Genomic DNA, 12785 nt, shown 5'->3' with positions numbered 1-12785 from the left:
GCTCTTCCCTACTTTGAAAGGAAGATATTGGAACTGATTAAAGAACTTAACTTGAATTGTAAGCTCCTACTGACACAGGAGAGAGAGTTCTGAAAAGTAAGCACAAGGCACACTGTGGATAAAAAAATGTATTAATTTAAAAAAAGAAATACTGAGAAGGTCAGAGGAACAATAATTGTTGTATTTATTTGCTCAGGTAGTTTTATAAGTTTAACTTTCAGTAAAGTTCTGTTAAAAATAAAACTGGTCATTAGTTGGCGTCTTTTGTAACGATTTAGCAATAGTGACATGTCGGCTTGTTCGACTGGTGTGTTAAACAAAATTAATACAGTAGCGTCCTGTCTCAAGTGTAGAGCTACAGTTCTCGTTTGTTTCGTGACTAATTGCAATTGCATTAGTCTGTGTAAAAAAAGACTTCTGCAGCTCCAGTGGTGCGATCGAACTCATGCTGAGATTGAGTTCAAGCCTCACCTGGAGCAGTGTGGCCTATATCTTCAAATATTTAAACTAACAGACCAGTTTAGGTCCTGTTAAGTATTTGCTGGAGATCAGGTCTAAATTAACATGAAAGGAACAAGTAAAGGTTTGTTCCTTGTCAGACCTGAAGAAGGCTCCAAAGCTCAAACGTTGTTTGCTTCTCTTTTCAGCATGGAATAAAATTTTACTTGTTCCTATGCAGTCCACACATGCTGACACAGCTCCTTACTTAAATTACCATCAGCAATGGACCTCCAGCAGACCTATACACAAATATAAGAGAGAGGTCTACTGAATTGAGAGGAGCACGATGGAGTACCGAAGACTTGAAAAAGCACTCACTTTTCTGTTTTTTTGTTGTTACCCAGATTTGTTTTTAATGTTCTTTTTCTCTTTGTTTTGAAGTTGTTCTGTTTTTTTTTTCTTTTTTGTAGGTGTTAGACTACTACAGGGATTTACCTAGGTTCTATTAAGACTTCTTTTATCAAAACGTATTTTATTAATAAAAGCGTGATTTCTTAATAATCAACTTTAATGTTATCTTTATTAGTAGCTGTATTACAGGTAATGCATGCACAGCCTTTATTATGCTATAGTGAATTTTCAGGTATCCCATGGAGGGAAGAGAACTGAAATTAAGGAAATACTTATTTAAAGGGGTCTTAAAGTCTTAAAAGTGTTCTGGGTGTTAATTGAATAGATTTGTTGTATTATTTCATATGATTTGACTCTACACTTGTGTTTCTCAGGAGACAGCAGTAATATTGGGGATTTGCGGGTACAGATAATAAATTATACTATACAAGTGTAGAGGTTTGATGGGTTTACTGAGACAATTATTAATTGTAGCAGTAATCACGAGGTTGTTCGTTGTGGTTTTAGAAAATCAATCGTCAGAACAACTAACAACGCACACACACGGGTTCAATACACGAGATACATTTATTCATATAAATTGTGCACCAAACATATACTAGTCTGCCTGGATACGAGCAGCAGACCTTACTGTGAGGGTTATCAATATACAAGATATATAATCTCGAAGAGATGCAAACACAAAGAGATACACATCAGAGAATATATGTCAATATATATCGTTCGGTTACCAAATCGCTAATCAGTGTTATTACCCACTGTTACTCTAAACTCGGAAGTAAATACATTACTCATGAATTAAATTGATAACAACTTGTGTTGAGGTACAATTGAATTCTCGAGACGCAATGTAGAACATGGGGTTTACTTATCCACTGTGTATGGATTTGGAATTTCCCGGCACGAACACCAAACCAGCTGACAGGCTCTGTTGCAGCCTCTGTTGCAGCGGTTGTCCAATGGGCGTTGTCCCGGCGTCCTCTGGCTACCGGCCAACCAGTCGAGGTGCAGCTCGGAGTAGGACGGGCGGAGGAATCTGACTGCGGCCCACAGGGCAGTCGTTGCTCCGAGGGGATCTACCAGCAGTCCGGCTGGCTAGTAGAAAGTCTCTATGCACTATCCACTCTATGCAGTGTGACGGCTAGTCCTCACAAGTCACTCTTTTGCCCAGGAAGAAGCTGGTTCGTTCCCGGTCCAGCACTGCTTCTGAATAAGCTATTCAGGTTGTCGACGAGGGTCCAACTGTGGGCTGCCGTTGATCAAGCGGAGCGTTCACGTTGGTAGAATTCTGAGTACGTACGGGATCCTCGGCCCCGCGCTTAGAACAAAGTCCAAGTCCCTTTGCAGACAACAGCCTTTGTCACGTGATTGTCTCTGAAAATGCGCGAAAATGGCCAAGGAGAGCCCTGATCTGAGCTTGCGCTCCCTTTTTGACCAAGACACAGATGTGTTCTGATAGGTTGAGAGTTTGGCGGGCATTGGAGACCCACATGGTGTTACCACACCCTGCCAGTCTCTGATTGGTTGATCAAGGTGAGATACTAGTCACTTACTCCTGACACTTAGGAATGCAGTCCAGATGTCCATTTGGCACTCCCTAGACAGATAGGCGCCAATGGATGACCATTGATCATGAAAGCCAGGCTTATCTAAGTGCATCCCCGTTTGGGAGCTGTCCCTTATCAAAAGAAAACATCTTAAATCAGCCTGCATGAATACTTTCTCTGTGGCTGCACCACAGGGATGGAGAGTGAGATGGGGCCTCATTAAGGAAAGCACAGCAACGCTTAATTCTGTCTTATTACCAAGCATTGCTGCTATAACTGCTTAAATTCAAACTAAACAGGACTATGGGAATGAGATTTGATTTCGAACTGGGTTTTAAATAAATAGGACCGCTGCACTACATTGTGCTTTATGTAAGACAAAAGGTGGGCTTCCTGTGTTTTCGATAACTCAGTTATAAGAGCGGAGGAATATAGTGGAAACAGCTGGGAACTCTTTGTTCTCTGGTTTGAATTTGGCTGGAAGAAAGGTGTTTTTTATGTTCTTTAATCAAAAAGTGAAAATTTGTCGTTCACTTAGTTGTCTTATTTTCTAGGCTTGTAGACTCCTCACTCTTCCTAAAAGAAAGTGCTGCAGATAAAGATACAGTAGTTGTCGGAAGTTTCGTTCAGTGGTAGAGCACATACAGTACAGGCTGTATGTGGTTGTTTTCAATCGCCGGCGTCTCCACTCTGGATTTCTTCCTGGGCGCAATATCTTTCCTTACTTGTGTGTGAATTTCAGCGCGACACATAAACCCTTTGTCTGTTTTATACAGATTATATTTTAAATCAGTTAAAACAAAAAAGTACCAATTACATACATGTAGAAAACACATGTATCTAATTTGAAAATTTGGGCAATGTATTACTAGTAGTGGAGCTGAGCTCACAGAAGAGCAGTTGAATTTGTTAAACCACGTATTATTTTTAAATGACGCTACTAAGCACTGGCACGGTGTTTGTGCAGTCCTACCCAAGCTTTCTATCGACTGGATGAGTCTCCTGTTCCATCTCCAATTCTTTCCGCACATTTCGCCTGTTTCACCACCATTATCATTAGACTATAGCCACTAATACGAGAATACTGTTCTGAAAGACTGTCTTAAATAATAATGTTGAAAAGGGTAATGATAAGAGTTTTTTTCATTAAGGTAACCATACATTTGCCTGTATAGTACAACTTATTATCTGTATCCGCAAATCCCCAATATTAATGCTGTCTCCTGAGAAACACAAGTGTAGAGTCAAATAATATTACAACAAATCTATTCAATTAACACCCCTATGTGACAGAACACATTTAAGACTTACACCCCTTTTAAATATGTATTTCCTTCACTTCAGTTCTCTCCCCGGGATACCTGAAAATTCATTATAGTATAATAAAGTCTGTGCATGCATTACCTGTAATACAGCTACTAATAAAGATAACATTAAAGTTGATTATTAAGATATTACACTTTTATTAATAAAATATGTATTGATAAAATTCCTTGTGAATAATTGTAGTGTCTGGAAAGCAATTGTTCATTACTTAATGACGATATTATTTCCACTACATTCAGGACAGTCCCAATGTAATCTTTTGTTCCACTTCGTCTGCTTAGTCTCCTACTTTAGTAACATCTAATGGGGAGCAGCTGTTATTTTAGGTTTGTTGCAATTGAGAACAGGTTTGCTACAGAGCTGCTGACAGATTTCAGCAGCCAGTTTGTTGCAACTGACCCGTTGTAGCTACCAATCAGAAAAAAAAACAAACGCAACAACTTCAAAAGAGAAAGAACATTAAAAACAAATCTGGGGAACAACATAAACACAGAATCTAATGCGAGAGCTTTATCAAATCTTCAGTGCTCCTCTCGTCTCAGTAGACCTCTCTCATATATTTGTGTACAGGTCAACTGGAGGTACATAGCTGATAGTAATTTAAGTAGGGAGCTGCATCACAGCATGCGTGGGCTGCAAATGGAAAAGTATAGGTTTATTCCATGCTGAAAATGGAAGTAAACACAACGTTTCAGCTGTGGAGCCTTCTTTGATTGTGACTCGAAATAAATCTTTACTTGTTCGTTTGATGTTAATTTATCTCCATCAAATACCTAACAGTATCTAAACTCGACAGTTGCTCTCAGTAGCTAAAGACACTGCTCCAGGTGAAGCACAAACTCACAGCCTCGGTATAACTCCGCTGTGCACTGTTGTATAAGTACCGCGTGCTGACCAATTGCACCACTGGAGCTGTGCAAGGTGTGAAGAAACATAGGGTGAAAACGGTTTCGGTTGTGGATCCATCTATACATGGGGAACACTAAAATAGCAAGGAAAATACAAGAAAAGAAACTGAAAGAATTGTGCTAACAGCAAAGGGGAACTGAGGGAGGTGGTCAGACAAGTAAATCAGCCTGGCAGATTATTTGTATTGACATTTTTTGAGTCAATCAGCAAACAGATTTCTCTTCATGTGCCTTAAACTGTGCAGTTTGTATCTTCGCTGTAGATAGGTTTCTTCAGAAGTCCAGTAAACTGACAATAATGGAGAACTAGCTGACGCACCCCGTCGTGAAGACCCTCTGTAAGGTGATTACACGTTTCAATTTCAAGTCGCCTCCTTTACACTCAATTGCAGCCCCGAAACTGAGAGAAAGCATGAGAAATGGCTTCAATTTCAATGTGAAAGTGCAGTACAGGCTCGATGGCTTCACATCTCCCATCAATCAAATAAAATTGCAGTAAAGCGATCTAAATATGACTCTTAAGTACTTGGAAAGATGATTATTTTGAGCGTGCCTCCAAGGGTCTGCTACGAGGCTTAAATTGGCTTCTTATTCGCCAGCTTCTTATGCGTGTTTTTCGTTCCACCTTAAATGGTGCTGCTGTGATGTTATGTCGCCTTTCGCCTGTAGATGGCTCTCTTCGATCAGTACTAATCCGGCTGGAATACTGTAGACATCTTCACTGAACGGGAATATCCAAATAAATAGCGACTGTCCAATTTATATTTTTGTATGGAATATATTTCAGAAAATCGCAAACCAATTTTAAAAACTCACCACAACAGGGACTTACACTGGGAAAAGGTGATTGCACTTTCTGCTTATTGCTACGGCCTTCCCCCCGATTATGAAAATGTCTCACAGTTCTGACGTGTGAAAGACAATGTAACAGACTATCAAAATCCTGAAGTACAAGAAATTTTAATGCACCAGTTTTTTAAATATGACCCTCTGATCCTGGCATGTCAGTATACATTTCGAAAAAGTATGGCACCAATCGCACGAATTGCAATGGCACAAATTGTTGAGAATATCACTGACCTTGCCGATATTTGCAGGGGATACGAATGTTTTGCACATGTTGAACTACAACACGTAAAAATTGAGCTTCTTAGTCAATATCATCGGGAATGTCCAATAATGACGAGCATCAGTAGCTTCAAGGAAACTTTGACTCGCACATGGAGTTTTATCTTCAAATGGAGGGTGGGAGAATTTATTTGTACTCTCGTTGCTCATTAGCTAAACTATTTTAAAAATATGACACAGATTTGTTCGAGAAACTTGTAATCGCCTTAAAGAGAGTCTTCTTGAAGATGTGCACCAGCTAGCTCTCCACTATCAATTGACAGGACTTTAGGAGAAACTGTTCTCATACAACCAACATACAAATTACACATCTTAAGGAACATGAAGAGAAATCCGTGTACTAAATAACATAAAATTGTCGCTGCAAATTATCACCAAGCTGTTTCATGTGTCTGACCACCTCTTTCCTACTTTGCAGCGAGCACAAATCTTTCTGTTTCTTCATCGCAATTTTACTGTCTCTTTCCCCCATGTGGAGATGGATCCACAGCTGAAACTTTAGGTCAGTTCCTGTTACTCTGTCCGATTGAAAGAGCTGTATTAAAGGCACTCCCATCTCTGCAGGAAAGTTATTGCTGCTCTCAACACAATATACTGCAGCCAAATATAGCGATACTGTCACTGCCTGTGGGCCACGTGTTCCTGCTGGCAGTCTATTATGTCATGTTCATCCACACCCAGAAACATTACTTCATCGCTATTTTACTGTCCCCCATGTGGAGATGGATCCACAGCCGAAACTTTAGGTCAGTTCCTGTTACTCTGTCCGATTGAAAGAGATGTATTAAAGGCACTCCCATCTCTGCAGGAAAGTTAATGCTGCTCTCAACACAATATACTGCAGCCAAATATAGCGATACTGTCACTGCCTGTGGGCCACGTGTTCCTGCTGTCAGTCTATATGTCATGTTCATCCACACCCAGAAACATTACTGCTGTAGCACAAGAGTTATATAGGCGCAGTCCATAGAGCAAGAATCTCTTAATCTCAGAACTGTGGGTTCAGCCCCCACATTGGGTCCCTCTGTGTCAATTTGATCCCCCCAATCCTCCTAGCATGACCTGATGGCGTAACAGTGATACCCAGTACCCAGCGTAATTCAGCTTTCTTTCCACTTGATTCAGATTTTGATCTGAAATCATCAGCCGAACAAGAGTTTGTCTAAATCGAGGGAGATCTGCTCACAAGCAAGTATTAAACACTTCACCATTTTCTGTTCGAATACCACACTTTGTCAAAACACTGCCGCTTCTTAAGCTAATAAGTAACGGTTTTTGAGCACGCATTGTATTGTTAATGCTTATATTAAAAAAGCATAAATTCACATAGTGGAATTTGGACTGAACAAAGTAGTCCAGCCCTTTTACAACATTACATACCCACTGATTAAAGCTTAAAACTACAGCAGCAGGAGTAACAATAATGGCAACAACATGTTTGGATTTCGGCATTTCATTTATTCTGCGGAAACATCTTATCGGAATGAACTGTCCGAGATAAAAGAGTAATTGCGGCTCCAGATCGTTTTTACAGAGCATTGCGTTGTTCTGTTCATGCTGACTACACGCTTTACATTTGTCATTTACTGCAAGCGTTTCTTTTCCAGGTTTTTCTGAAATTCCTCGCATTTGAGCCAGCACTAAAACACTTCATTCCCGTCGCTGAATACATCGTGGAAACGGTATTTGCAACGGAATGCTGTCACACATGAAACCTTTTCGTTATTCGGTTCTGAAGTTTGAAAATGAAAATAAAACGGGGGTCACTTCATAGGCTTGAAAGAAGTCCAAGCAGCATAAAAACCCGCGAATTCTCACAAAGGCTGCACCTTTCTTCTGCTGCTGTTATAAATCAGCCTTAAACATTTGAATGCATACCTTACTGATGCTAATCACATTCACGTGTTTACGAAGTTTTTTTCTGTCCGTTATGTTTTTGCTAAGCAGTTTCTCCGTTTTCCTCGTATTGTGATTGTCAGCGAGCACAACAAGACTGAAACAGTGTAAAGGCAGGTAAAAAAGACAGGGTAAAACACCTGACTGTCGGGAGTGGGATTTAAACCCGTGCCTCTATTTGGAGAGTGAAACACAAAGCTTAAAAGACACGAAGCTGTGAATTTGCTGTTTTAAACTGCTCGACTATCCTGAAAAAATGTGTGCTGATTGCACCAGTCGCATCCGATTTTCCGTAACTTTAGGACGATTGATACGGCTGGACTAACACAATTTGTGGCGTTTAGCATGACATGGAAAACGGTACCGGAGCATTCGGGTCCGGACTACCAGACTCAGAAACAGTTTTTACCCCCGCACTATCAAACTATTAAACTACCAGCCTCTCTCACTCTCTCCTCACCTCTCACCTCTGATCTGAACCTCACAGTGCCTTCTTTCTTACCAAAAACCCAAACACACATTGAAAATCTACCTCTACCATACATGTCAAAAAGCTCACCCCATCATTTCTATCCCTTTATTTCATTCTTTCGATGCATGTTTTTGCACATAACCTGTTACCTTTTTGTTGTTTTGCACGCTGCCTGTTGTTTTTTGGACATCGGCTGTTGTCTCTGTCTTTCTTTTGTTATACAATTGTATTGTTGTTGTGTTTTTTTCTTTGTACTACTTATGTCCGAGAGCTAGCTAAATAGCATTTCGTTATACCATATACCTGCGTATGAGTATAATGACAATAAACTTGAACTTGAACTTTAAACTTGAACTTGAACTTGACATAGTCTTGCAGGCAGTATATTATTTTATCGTTTACTCGTTTAAAAAAACACGGTCTTCTCGTTCCTAAGTCAGATTTTTTTGTGCTTTCGAACGTTACTTCCAACCTGGACTGACAGCTCACCAGATCTGTTTGTGATCAGACCATGGAGTCGGGGGCTGTATCAAGCGCACGTTCCTTCCCAATGCTGAGGCGATCATTCGGAAGATGGGTGTGAAGAGAGACACGTTTTGTCGACTAAAAAGCAAGGCAGGATATGCAAGAACACTAATCACTTATGTTCTTTTGTTATTGAGACTCCTACATTGCAAGTTTTTTTGAAGACCTTGAAACAGGCATGGGTGGGGTTTGAAACCACAATCTTCAGTTTACAAGACCAACACCTTACCACCTGGCCACTGCACCTTTGAGTAAATATGGGAATAATGTTGTTCAAATGTTTTTTTTCTGAACCTGGTTTACATCGCCTGGAGGTAGCAACAACAATAAAAGGGATACTTAACAAGGAGATACGCCGTAGCAGTGTGACTCCAACAGATGCTCCTGAAGAGGCTGGAGGTTTAAGCCAGCTTCTTAGAGCGCTCGGCCGCGTTACTATCAACAGCGACTCTTCAGCTCTTGTTGTTTGACCTAGTGGTTTTATAAGGCGTGGAAATGACCGCAACTTCGTTTTCTGAGATGCTTTCTCTCACGTGGTGAAATCTCGACCTCTTTGACATCTCTGGCTATAGTTCTTCTGTAGAGCACCTCTGCTTATAGTGCCCTTGAAGTCATTTTATTTTTACAGGAAGACGCATTCCCTAACGATCTCTCCTGTTTTAGAAATGCTTCATAAGGCGTGTTTGATTCAATGGACAAACAGTATACTAATTGTACAATGCAGATCTATGCGGCATTCGTACTGGATTTGACTGGGATTCTGAAATACTTCTTGAAAAGGTATTCAGATTTTCTTGAACCTATAATAAAAACACAGACCTGAAACTCCCTAGCTTCCAATCTCTAAAGTTGCTGTCCTTAAACTCGGACGTGATGTTCTGCAGACGTGCAGTGTCCCTTTACTCTCGTTGTTTTCAAAACGACCTCCGTTGTCGAGCGCAGTTAAAGTGGAACTGGCCTGACTGCACAGGAAAGTACGGAATGATAAAATGTTTCTACGGCTCAAAATGTCCCTTTAGACCCTCGTCATGTCTCTGTGAGGAACGGGTAGGTAGAGAGGTTTAACAGATGCTCATGATGTTTCACACGGGTGTTACCTGTTGCAGTGTTTCAAAAGATGTGTTAGCGGACCACAGATTATCTTGAAAAGATTTGGGTTTGCACTGGCTGGGATTCAAACCTGACTCAATTATTTGGAAGGCGCCTGTACCACCAACGCACTTCCGAGAAGCACCTGCAAATTATTACAATCCTCTCTCTCACCTACAAAGTTATGGAGACACAGACGTCCAATGAAAGCTCAAGGCTCCACTCAAGGCTTTATTCACTCAAGGCTCCACTCTTTTGTTGTGATGTCATTTTAATTAATATTAGCTTTGATAAGGTGTCATTTTTGCCTCTTAAAGGTAAAGTCTGCTCCTTTCTTCATGGTATAGAAAGAATGTGTTCCATCTTTGTTTAAAAACACCAGTAAAAGTAAATTATTCAGCTCTACCGCCTGTGTGCATTGACAAGACATCTCAAAAGGACATATTAAATAAGAACACGATCCTTCCTGTTACCATTCCTGTGGTTGGGGCGTTGTTTCACCCTTTTACGTTAAATCATCAGTACTTCTGTTTTTCTATGCATAGTTTAATCAAGAGCACTTAAAAGATGCAAAAAGCTTTCAAATAAAACAGAATTGAAGGACAGTCGAGTAAGGAGGTAGAAAAAAAAGCACTCCCCCGTCTGGGAATCAACCACCGTCGCCCATGTAACCGGATGCAAAAATAACAGATTAATTTGTGCCCAGCCTCTTGAAGCTTCGATGCGATTATTTTTCCTTCCTTATTTTTTCATTCCTATGAATTTACTCTGTAGTAGAAGAAACGCGAAAGTGGGAAACTGCAGGCATTCTTCGTGAGTGGTGTGATCAGTGAGCATTTGCACATTTCTAAGTCTGTTCCACAAACTTTTTCATCGGGGATGTAGCTCAGTGGTAGAGCGCATGCTTCGCATGTATGAGGTCCCGGGTTCAATCCCTGGCATCTCCAGGTGCTTTATATTACAGTACTCGCAATCTTCTGTTGAGTGAGAACTCTTTGCTCGTGTTCAGAGAGCCAGGTTTACACAATTAAATGCAGGCACACTCGACGTGCTGCAGAGTTGCGCTGCTGTTTTAAATGTACCTCATTTAGTTCTGTTAAATCCTAAATTATTTGAACTAATTTAGTTAAGGAAAATGCAAAAGAGCATGACAAGTATTGATCGTATAAAATATCCATGGCACAACTCGAGAAAGTACTGAAGAACTACACATCGACTTTTGATGATTACAAGAGATTCAAGAAACACAACCGTCCGCACCTGGGTTTGGATCCTGAACGCTAGAGTTAAAAGAACATAAGCGACGTTTATGACCTATAAACTTTCTAAATTGTCTTATAGTTTATGAAATAAAACAATTTCTTAATAATTACTTACTGATGATAGACGATTTATTAAATTTTAACAAAATCACAATTACAAACTTTTTCGGTTAAACTGTTATTCACATACTCTAACGTAAATAAACGTTAGTGTCTTCCGGTGTGTGAGCCAATTTCTCCCAAAAATATTCGTTAGTCTGTCGGGAGGCTGTGCAGGGTGTGAAGAAATAGAATTTCTAAAAGACAGGCTCCCTAAGCTTAACATCAAGGCAGAAAAAAATGCTGTTTTCTCTACAGAAATGCTCTTTACATTTCAGCACTGTTGCAACTCCCTTTATAAAGGGTGTGCACACGTATACAACCAAGGCATTGAAATATTTTTTTTTAATTATTGTTCCAAAAAATGTTCCATTTGTTTTCTTTTTAATGTTGTTGATTAAAAGATTTTATTGAATGAGAAAAAAATCTGAATGTGAAAAAAGGTCCAAATGCTATTGAATAAAAACAGTAATGTGAGGAAAGATGGATTGTGGGAGCCCCTTAACTACCCATGTCATGCTGTATTTCTCACTCATTCTACTGGGAGTGGTGCCGTCGCTTCATGATAAAGTCTGTCAGTGGTCATTCCAGACGCGTCAGGTATGACTGCTCTTCGGAACAAGAGACACGTGACTTGCGAGGATACCGACAGTGTCGATTTTCTTTCAGAGCCCGGATAGCTCAGTCGGTAGAGCATCAGACTTTTAATCTGAGGGCCCAGGGTTCAAGTCCCTGTTCGGGCGGATGTGCTGTTCTTAAATCTATTGTGAATGTCATTCTAAATAGTCTTTTATCTTTCACTGTTCTAGCTGTACTGTGGTTATTTTAAATGTCCATTACTTGTATTTACAGTAGTGTATTTAGTGTTTCATTTCACAAACCGAAAATGTTCAAGTAGATCTTGTCACTCTACTCCACGTAATCATCTAAATTAAATCACAGTAGAGTACAGAACACGCAGTGAAGAGCTCACACAGTGAGTACTCTTGAATACGACAAGAGGAAAGGCACACTGCAACTCTGCAGAGTTTACAGTGACAGCAGAGGTTGGAAGCGACGTAGTTTTTTAATACTCGCTCGCTGAAGATCTCTTAAGAAACCTCGGTGGAGATTTAACGGGTGTCTAATAATCACGTTCAAAAAGATGACGATACGTTTTTTTTTTAACTAGGTAGCCTTAATGGCAACACGGTGTGAGTAGATCTTAAAGCAGCTGCAGAGTACCCGTAATGGAAACACAGTGCTTTGAGTTCGGCTTTTCTTATTTCTTCTGCAGAACCAGTGGAATCGGAATATACTGATCCGCATAAGAAGCGCTTTCGGTTTCTGATCATTTTTATTGAGCGCTGCTCTTAGTACCACAGGCAAGATGGCTGGTGGTCTAAGGCGTTGCGTTCAGGTCGCAGTTAACCCTGGAGACGTTTGTTAAAATCTCACTTCTAATAAAGAGGTCTTTCTCGTTAGAGTAGAAACAATAGAAGCCTTAAGCGGGGAAAAAATCACAACATCTCGCATTTCACGTGTTTTATGTTAACTGTCTCAGTAGTTGCCTCGGTGATTGATGGCTCTTCTCCCTCGCAGGGTGACGGCAAACGTCTTCAGAGAGGGAGTCTCCCACGCACGGCTTTTCTTTATCAAGAGCTGAGACAACAGAAACAGACTTCCAACTGACATGAATTAC

General features: G+C 40.3%; 2 non-coding genes across 2 annotated transcripts; both read left to right on the top strand.

Annotated features, from left to right (window-relative positions):
• Positions 1 to 10618: 10618 nt before the first annotated feature.
• On the top strand, positions 10619 to 10690 carry trnaa-cgc (transfer RNA alanine (anticodon CGC)). Its single transcript has one exon. It is a non-coding gene; the product is annotated as a tRNA-Ala (tRNA).
• A 1084-nt stretch (positions 10691 to 11774) lies between these two features.
• Positions 11775 to 11847, top strand: trnak-uuu (transfer RNA lysine (anticodon UUU)). The gene has a single exon. It is a non-coding gene; the product is annotated as a tRNA-Lys (tRNA).
• Positions 11848 to 12785: the final 938 nt, after the last annotated feature.

This window comes from Lepisosteus oculatus, chromosome 14, assembly GCF_040954835.1.
Source record: "Lepisosteus oculatus isolate fLepOcu1 chromosome 14, fLepOcu1.hap2, whole genome shotgun sequence".
NCBI classification, from domain to species: Eukaryota; Metazoa; Chordata; class Actinopteri; order Semionotiformes; family Lepisosteidae; genus Lepisosteus; species Lepisosteus oculatus.
The sequence above is the reverse complement of the archived record's forward strand: the minus strand, read 5'-3'. Positions and strand labels throughout refer to the sequence as shown.